The 9,881-nt window shown below is 42.4% G+C and overlaps 1 long non-coding RNA gene across 1 annotated transcript in view; it reads left to right on the top strand.

Annotated features, from left to right (window-relative positions):
- Positions 1-217: 217 nt before the first annotated feature.
- Positions 218-9,881, top strand: part of LOC140105874 (uncharacterized) — a 167,243-nt gene continuing 157,579 nt past the window's right edge. The window contains exon 1 of the long non-coding RNA XR_011850664.1: positions 218-1,260. This is a non-coding gene — a long non-coding RNA (uncharacterized lncRNA). The remainder of the gene's footprint in view (positions 1,261-9,881) is intronic.

The raw sequence follows: 9,881 nt of genomic DNA, 5'->3' as shown, positions 1-9,881 counted from the left end.
AAATTAGGCAAATCCCCTCATCTCCGCTGTTGTAATGCGTTTCTGAGGGTGAATTCACACGTGCCGTATTCACTTTACTTTTCTGCTGATAATCAAAAGACTCCCACCATGATCACATCCTGAGGCAACATTGCGTTTCCGTCACATCAAAAAAGAAACATGTGAACACAACCTGAGGTTTTGATGTTGAAACTGTTTAAATGTCCAATACTATCCATGGGTGGGGTATATAAATTTCACCTGGGTTCAGCTCTGGGCTGGTTAGTTAATAAGTATCTTATAATCATTTGTATGCAACAACATTGATTCCTGATACTGTGGAGAAGTTTTCTCACTCCACCTCTCAAGCATGTTACACCAAGTGCATTATAACCACACTGCTTCTGCTCCTATGACTTCTCTGTGAGGTTAGCTGTCATTCCCACCCTGGACGCTCTATCTGATGATTTATAACAGTCGTTTGTTTTCATTGTGACCTTGAAGTTTCTGGAAAAATTGCACAAAGGACTGTTCCTCTGAGAGAAATTGCTCAACTAACAATTTCACTACATATAACACAGCCCAGAGTTCTTTGTTCACTAGGGATCATATACAAAGCTTAGTGGACAGAGTGCATGGCTCGGCACAACTGGATCAAAATGCAGTAGCGGAAGTTTTAAAATGGCCAGAAGCAACAGAGTATTACTGCCTGATTTCTTCATCCCAAGATTAATTTGCCTGATCAATTTTCTAGAGACTTATTTTGTAGGAATTAAATTTTTTTTTCTTTTTTTTTGTTTGGAACCTCATTTCTCAAGTTCAGAGTGACCGTGGATTGGCCTCACTTTGTCAGTATTGCATGGATAAACTCTTTTCTGGACCCAAAAGCTTCTAGACTTTACAGAAAGATTTTCTCTTGTATGAAGAATATTATACTACTTTTATATCTCAATAGATTGCTTTTGCCAAACATATAAGGAGGAAGGAGCCATATAAATTGAATGATCCAGCTCTGTGCTGCCAATGCCACAAAGGTTTGTCCGACCAAAATTAGCGGTAAATTGTCCTAAATGGATGACTCTGACCATCATGAGAGATCCTATAATCTGCCAGATATTCTTCGCTCCGGATCATTGAAACCTCTGAATTACATCATGAAACTGGGCTCTAGAATGTCTTCAAAAGAACAAAGATTGTCTCTTGATTCCCTGGTTTGTGCTGCGTCGACGGAGCTCAAATGTCTGATGTGGGAAAACTCCAGAGAACCACCTAAACATCCAGGTAAAAATGAATTTTTGTTACAAATGTCTTTTACAAAGAACCTTTATGATTTTTTGTTTTGCCTGCAGTGGATCATACTGACGTGTAGTGCAATGGCTGCAGAATTTAGGCCCCTTTCACACTACCGTTTTTATACGTGTGTTCTGTGCATGTCTTGACATTGATTACAATGAGTGCAATGATCTTTGTCAGACTTGTATTTCTTTTCATAGCATGCATTCTCTCGCATGTCATGTTGGTGAAAAAAAAATACAAGTCTATGATGATGCATCAAAAACGCATCATGTTTTTCACTAATCAAATGCCATAGAAAAGATAGACCGCAGTCATCAGTCTTTTTCACATCCATTTTATGTGTGTGGAAAATGCATTGAAATGTAAAACATTAATGAATCGATTCAAACACTGATGAAAATCGCTGGCAAAAATGTCCATTTTTCAGGCGTTGCAGGGATTTGCAACGCAAGTGTGAAAGGACCTTACTCAAGTGGTAATTTGCAGCCATTCCATTTGCCCAGCTCTAGCAATAAAGTTTAGTAGAACCAGAAAACTAATGCTTATTTCATGATTATTATTGTCCACTCTAAAAGTATAAAATCAGCAAAGTCAGGTAACTTATAACATGTTGCCCCTGATCCAATATGGCAGCTTTCAAGACTGTTGCCATGTTCCGAACAGATAGTAAGTACAATATGTAATTGTCTCTTTTGCTTCTGAAATTAAATGGTGTCTTGAGAGCTTTGACTCCCCCTGTATCATAGCCTGAGGGCGCGTTCACATGTTCCGCTAGCGCCGCGTTCATAACGCGACGCTAGCGCACAGGAGCGGAGTTTGGGGCGATCGCATATGTGTTTCCAGAGAAACGCATGCGATCGGGTTATTAATCGCATGCGTTTCCCGGGAAACGCATATGCGATTGGCCCGAGCCCCGCCCACTGTGCGCTAGCATCGCGTTATGAACGCGACGTTAGCGGAACGTGTGAACGCGCCCTCAGGGCACATTCACACGATGCGTTGCGTCACGTTTTTTGATGCGTTTTTGACGCATTCCAAAGGCTTGAGCCTTGATCACATGCTGAGGTTACATTGCATGTTCTCTGCATCTGCTAAAACGCAATGTAACCTCAGCATGTGATCAAGGCTGAAGCCTTTGGAATGTCAAACATGCATTAAAAAATGCAACGCATAGTGTGAACACGTCCTCAAGTATTCTAAATTCTAAAAGCTCCTGTAATCTATTATTTATTAATATTTTAAAGTGGTTTTCTGAGTTTATCAGAAAGTTGACTTTGGGACTGTAGACAACATGAGATCATAGAAGACAATAGAAGTCTGCGGGTTCTCAGAAAATACTGATATTTATGTTGTCAGTTTTTTTTGTCATTGTTGAGAACAGTGGCAAGCAGGGTTTTTTTTTTTTTTTTTTTTGCCACAAAAAATATGGTTGCCGATACAGTATAAATACAAAAGGGACTGCCAGGATGCTGTCCTTGGATCGCATACTAAGAAAAAAACTGAAGTTTGAACAAGCACTAAAAGTGTAATGATTGCAATAAATGTCATGTGTCCACCTGTAAAGAATCTGCCTGCTGTAGCAAGCACAAAAATGTATACTTTTAAGGCCAGCGGGACACGTGGCGCTTTGAACCCGTTTTTGGGCCATTTTTAAGCAGTCCCTTAAAAAATGTATGCATTTTCGACAGTTTTTTTTTCAATTATCTTAATGAGAATAATTGGAAAACGGAAAAAAACGGTCAAAAAAACGGATGTGTTTTCAAAAAATGCATGTGTTTTTTAACAGACCGCTTAAAAACGTCTTAAAAGTGGGTTCAAAATGCCATGTGTGCCGCTGGCTTAAGGCACGTTGGCCTGTGTTTTTGGCACGTTTTTTAGCAGTCCGTCAAAAAAATGCATGTGTTAAAAAAACGCATCCGTTTTTGACAGGTTTTACCAATTATCTTAATTAAAACTGGTCAGAAACAGATGCATTTTCAAAAACCGCATATGGTTTTTGAGACTGCTTAAAATCAGGCCCAAAACGCGTTCGAAGTTCCACATGTGACCGAAGCCTTAGCGTTATTTTTTCTCAGTATCCTATCTGTGATTTTCTTAATATTATTTTCACATCAGCTTATTTCAACTGATATGCTGTCTTGACAAACCTTTAGGGCACGTTCACACTAGGAGTTGCGTCTCGTTTTTTGATCCGTTTCTGATGTATACCAAAGGCTACAGCCTTGGTCACATGCTAAGGCTACATTGCGTTTCCACTGCATTTGCTAAAACGCAATGTCAACTCAGCTGAAGCCTTTGGTACTGTAGTGTATTGTGGGTTCCAGAATATATCTACTAAGTCCCGATTGGTGCTCTTACAGGAGGAATGACCCTCAGAATGTCTTAGACCGCAGGCACACATCCCGCTAGCATTGCAATCATAACGTGATGCTAGGGCATAGGGGACGGGCTCGGCCTGATCGCAAATGCGTTTCCAAGGAAACCAGGCCCCAGTGTCTTGTATTGTTATATGCAATCGGGGAGAGGCCTGACCCCTGTGCGCTACCAGAACTTGTGACCGCGGCCTTAGGCACAAGGATTAAACAGCTATGATTGGTGATAAAACAGACTGTAGCCATTGTGCATGAGCTCTGCTCCAGAGCCCATGCAAGAATTAATTTTTAATAATGTTTTCCATCAGAGTGTTAGAGAGACCAAGCCAAACCAATTGTGAAGTTAATGGACAATACAGTCTATTTATAGGTTGATTCACAAATATAATGGATTTTTTATCTTATGATAAATTCTACATGGATTTCAGAGGTCGTCAGAATTTTTATCCTTTTTGTTGTACCAGATTCCATACCAAAGTAATAATGAGCAGTACATATTTATGGTAGCTGGCGAGCATGAACTAGTTTTGGAAGTTCTACACTTGGACGTTCCTAACTTTGCAATGTAAAACCCACACCTTAATTTTAGGTTAATTGGAAAAAAAATTAAGAAAACTTATTTCTCTTTCAGGGGTTTCTGTTATACTTTCCATTTTTTTTGAAAAGCCTAATGGAAATTGGAACAGAAGATGAACGTAAAGTTTTCCATTCACCTTCCTATTGCCATTGATTTCCGTGTATGAGAAAGGTCACCTTCTGTTACATTTCCGTAATACTATCATGGAAATATACGTTGGCTGCCGCATTATTATTGATTTTACAATTGAAGGAGGAAGAAACCTGCCGAAAGCAAGTGTGAGCTGAACCTTATTCTCAAAAGATTTTTACTTACCTCCCAGTCCCAGTGTATACCAATCTTCTTTTCTTATAACCATGATTGGCTGCATCTCAGTGACATATTTTTATAATATATGCCAATAAGCTTGAGGTGCTCTGCAGAGCACCTCCAAGCTCGGCTGTATCATAATTTAATTGCTTCAAAGGGCGGCTGGCACTGTCCCGAGAACGTTCCGAGAGCCAGTGACGTTACCAACTCTCTCTGCAAATCTCCCGCTGGGGAGCAAGGCAGCAGCGCAGGGAATGTTATTCTTGCGCATGCGCAAGATTTGCAGTGAGAGCCAGTAATGTCACTGGTTCTCCGAACGCACTGCCCTGGGGCGTGAATAAATTATGTTATGGCGGAGCATGGAGGTGCTCTACAGAGCACCTCAGGCTAATTTACATATGTTTTATACATTATATGCTATAACTTAGATTTCACTGAAATGCAGCCAATCAAAGTTTTAAGAAAAGATGGTACACAAGGAGATGGGACAGGGAGGTAAGTGATAATCATCTACCATGAGGTAATCTGATGGTAAATGACCTTTACGTATATAAAAAAGAAATGTGGCATAAAAATAATATAATGAATAACAAAATGTTAAGACAAATTCACATGGAAATCCCCGATGTCCTCTGCTGGGAGTGAAGAACTTTAGCTTATTGTGACAGTGAGCTCCGGTCTGACTGGGATATAAATAATTTTGTACACACTGCAGGGGACAGATTGACTGTTTTTGCCAAGAGGTCAGGCTGGCAAAGCATTTAAATAAAGAACTTTTTCAGCATGTTCTGTAAACCGCCTCAGGGATTTTCAAGAGACTCTTGAATATTTAATATGAGGATTCTGGTGAACGCAGACTTAAGGTTCCTGTTTAGGGCTTTCTCTTTTGAAATGATTAAAGAATTTTACCCACTGATGCTCTGGACAAACCTGCTGATCCTTGCATGTACGTTCCGTTTCTTTTCGGCAATACAGAAAGTGGTGATATAAAGAATAGATAGACACTTAAAAATCCAAGTCTTGCAGAATGTAGTTTGTTCTTGCTGTGTACGAGTCTTGCTGTACTTTGCAGTGAAAAATGTCAAGTGATTGTAGATTGAGAATGATGATTTCTATTTCATATATAATATAAACTTTCGTCTTCAAATATTGTCTGCACATTTCTGTTATTTCATGTATAATGGAACACAAACTGCTTCACTTATTGCTGTGGTATTCCTCACTCTCTCTGCGCCTTGCCAGGGTTGAGTATTTTTGATTATTTAACCCTTAGAGTGGATGTCTCCAACCGCTGGGCCCGGGCCGCAGCCATAAACCTAAACTTGCCAAAAATAAAAAAATAGCTACTTATCTCTGCCGCTCCTCCTCATCCCGCTGCTTCGACTACATTTCCCCTCAAGTTCCGAGCAGAGACACATCTCTGCTGTCTGCCGGCGCATACCCTCTATGATGCGGCCATCTCGCCGGCTGATTACATAGTAGTAGGTGCACGACGGCAGACAGCCGAGATGTGCCTCGGAATCGGAACCTGAGAGGAGATGAAGAGGAAGTGTCTTTATTATTTTTAATGGCCCACCGCTGTAGACATTTCATTGGGGAGGGAGAAGCACTGTTGGGGGCATTATATTGGGGGAGAGCACTTAGAGATGCATTATATGGTGGAGCACTGCTGGGGAAATTATATTGGGGTGCTCTGTTGGGGGCATTTTATTAGGGGGGAGCACTGCTGGCAGCATTTCATTATTGGGGGAGAACTAAGGGGGACCATGCATTGTCGGGACACAGCTGGGGAAATTTCATTGGGTCGGGGGCTCTGCTAAGGACGTGTTATTTGGTAGGGAGAGCATTGCTGTGGACATTTCTTTGGGAGGAGTAATGCAGGGGACCTAACTTTGGGGGCTCTGCTGTGGACATTTCAGTGAAAAGCCCAAATACAAGGGGGCATTATAGGTTTGTGGAGGTTGCTATACCAAAAGGGTTATTATACTGTCTCCTTCTTTGCAGCTGTCTTATCAAGAGATTAAAAGAGGGCTACAGAATAAGGGGCACTATAGAGGAGGGATGCAGGGGGGACATTCCATGGGATGTAGTTCAGATATTGAGTATTTGTGGGGCACACAATTTTTCTAATGACCATGGTAAGAGGGCTACCCAGGCCCTAGTCCCTGGAAAAAATTTTTAAGGTGCAACCGGTCCCGAGATACAATAAGGGCGGGGAACAGTGACTTAGAGGACAATTTTGGACCTAAACTCTTATCTCTGCACCTGTTTCCCACGTTAAAGGACATCGACCAATGCCATGACGTCACTTATATATTAGAACATACCGCAGGTGAAGAAAAAGTGCAAATGCAATAAATAGTATAAAAGTACAAAATATATGGTAATCTCATGTAGTGCAAAACATATCCAAAGTGAGTATAAAAATGGAAACTATATTAGACATACAGTTATAAAGTTCTAAAATGGACATAAGACAACTATATACGTCTAAGGACGTGCCATAGGTACATATGTAAAGGGTGGACTTACAGACCTTGTATTGTAAATTGTGTGACCCTTATAAATAAAAAACATATACAATATAAGTAGTGGTTACCTGTAAATGCATAAAGTGAATAGATCAAAAATTTGCAACACAGTGAGTAGTGCAAGTGAGGTGTCACCTCACTTGCACTACTCACTGTGATGCATCTTTTTGCACGTATGTTGCGGTATGTTCTAATATATAATTTGCAGCCATTTACCGACCTCAGGGGGTTAATTCCCTCCCCTTCATGCTTTTCACCATCTCCCAATGGCCGACGTGGATATGCAGGCGCACTCTTCATCCCTCCGCTCTGCCGTCCGTAGGTACGGCGCATGCGCCTGCCTTCAGCTCAGTGATGTCACGGCATCGCGATGCTACTCGGGTCCGTCCTGTGCCCGTGATCTCAGCTTGTATCGCGAGATCATGCTGTTGAGGTGCTTCCTGCTGGAGCTGTACGCACTACCTCCTCCCACCCGAACGCTGGTCATTAACGATACCTCGTCCTATTGGTGAGTCCATGAGCCCATATTTATATACCTTCCTCTGCCAGTACCAGATACTCCCCTTGAAAAAGCCTTATGCGAAATGTGTCGGGGTTGTGCAGTACATGTTTTAAACCTGTGGTATGATAATTAGAGATGGGTGAATTTGTTAAAATTCGTTTTGTCCCGGTTCACCGAATTTTTGGAAAAAATTTGATTCGACCCGAATCAAATCAAAATGAATCACGTTAAAAAACAGGCATTTCCTGGCTGCAGAGCGCCTGTAGGGTGCTGTAGAACGTTGTGCCATGCTTAAATATGTATAGGGAGCGTGGTTTGGTCTTCAAACAATGCTGTGTTTTAGTATGACACGCACATGAGAGCCACGGCTCTTAGAATCGCTTCACTCTTCACTTCCATGTGCACTTACATAGGCCAACTTCCCCAAATAAGCGAAGCGGGGACGCAGCCTGACAAGGTAACGTCTGTGCCAGCTCGAAAAGACCGGGCTGAGGGCAAAGATCCCACTATAACATCAAAGAGTGCACTCTTTTTACACTGACATCAGATGATTCCATAGATTACGACAGAACCTGTTCTGTTAAACGCGTATACATGTGGAAAGCCCCCCAAAAGAGTGCAGAGGATGTCGGCAGTAATTTTGCATTGACGTCACTGATCATTTTGCCCTTCTTTTCACGCGTCAGTGTCCTCTTTCAATCGGTCGATAATCCATCAGTATTGCTAAAGCCAAAAACAAACAGGAGTTGATCCAGATTAGAGATGAGCAGCAAATGGGATACTTGCCTGTCCTCTGTGTTCTGTATCCACTCCTGCTTTTGGCTATCAATCCTGAAGCTTTTCATCCTTCTGACAGATTAAATGAAGGGGAAAACCAAACATAGTGGCAGCGTCATAGAGTGATGGAGGGTGAAAACAGCATTATGGAAATCACAGGGTGTTCCATAGGCTGCAGAGTGGCACAATGACAAATTATGGAGGTGGTGGAAAAATGGTAGGCCACAAAGTGGCACTATGATAAGAGTGTGGAGGTGGCGGCAGCAGAAGCAGCAGCAGGAGCCCACGGGTGGCAGCAACATGGTGGCAGCAACAGGGATAGCCACAGAGTGGCACAATGATTTAGTGTGGAGGTGGCATCAGCAGCAGGATCCCACAGGTAGCAGCAACATGGTGGCAGTAACAGGGAAAGCCACAGAGTGGCACAATTATATGGTGTGGAGGTGGCATTAGCAGCAGCAGCCGGAGTCCACAGGTGTCAGCAACATGGTGGCAGCAACGGGGAAAGCCACAGAGTGGCACAATGATATAGTGTGAAGGTGGCATCAGAAGCAGCAGGTGCCTGCAGAGTGACACAATGATATAGTGTGAAGGTGGCATCAGTAGCAGCAGCAGCAGGAGGAGCCTGCAGAGTGGCACAATAATATAGTGTGTTGTTGGCATCAGGCGGGTGGCAGCATCAGAATAGTAGCTGAGGCAGGTAGTTAGAACCCCGACTCATTTCTCAACGTTTGGAGGAGGCGTCATGGCTGATCTAATCTGATGCATTAGGTCAGTCTCTCCACATTACGGATGGACAAGCGGGTTCTCCTGGGGGTAACGTTGGCCCCCGCCGCACTTAACACCCGCTCTGATGCCATACTACTGGCCGGGCAGGACAGCTTCCCTACTGCAAACTCCGCAAGTTGCGGCCACGCATCAAGTTTGGCTGCCCAGAAATATCCTTCAGATTAAACCCTCATTGGCTGAGTCTTGCAGGTGACAAAAGTGGTATCGCAGGGCTTATTGTTGAAATTTGGGAAAAAAAATTGTGATATGTCTGATCTGCTTCTAGTCTGGGATACCTTAAAGGCGTATCTTTGAGGGATCTTCAGGGATAAAATCGATGACAAAAAAAAGGAAATTAGAGATCAGGAAAGGTCCCTAAGGAGAATGATGGAAGAAAAGCTCAGGGAATTGGTTAAGGACCCAAATAGAGAAAAGAGGATAGCATGGTGGGAGGCTAGGGATTTATGGAATACCTACACTAAAGAAAAAGCTCAGCAAAAGATTTTCTTTAGAGGGCAGAAGAATTTTTTGGAAAGAGGGAAGCCGGGGAAAATACTAGCCTCTGTTATAAATCCGAGTTTTCAGGATAACAAAATTAAAGAAGTAGCAAATCAGGAGGGTGGACTGGAGAAGACAGAGGAGGGCATATTGGAACAGTTTAGGATTTACTTTCAGAAACTGTACCAAGCAGAGGGGGATGGTTCAATCTCTGAACTCCAGCCTTATCTGGATAATATTAATTTCCCCAAATTAACATTAGAGGAAAGAGA

This window comes from Engystomops pustulosus, chromosome 11, assembly GCF_040894005.1.
Source record: "Engystomops pustulosus chromosome 11, aEngPut4.maternal, whole genome shotgun sequence".
Classification (NCBI taxonomy): Eukaryota; Metazoa; Chordata; class Amphibia; order Anura; family Leptodactylidae; genus Engystomops; species Engystomops pustulosus.
Note: the sequence above shows the minus strand (reverse complement) of the source record. Positions and strands in the feature narration are given on the sequence as shown.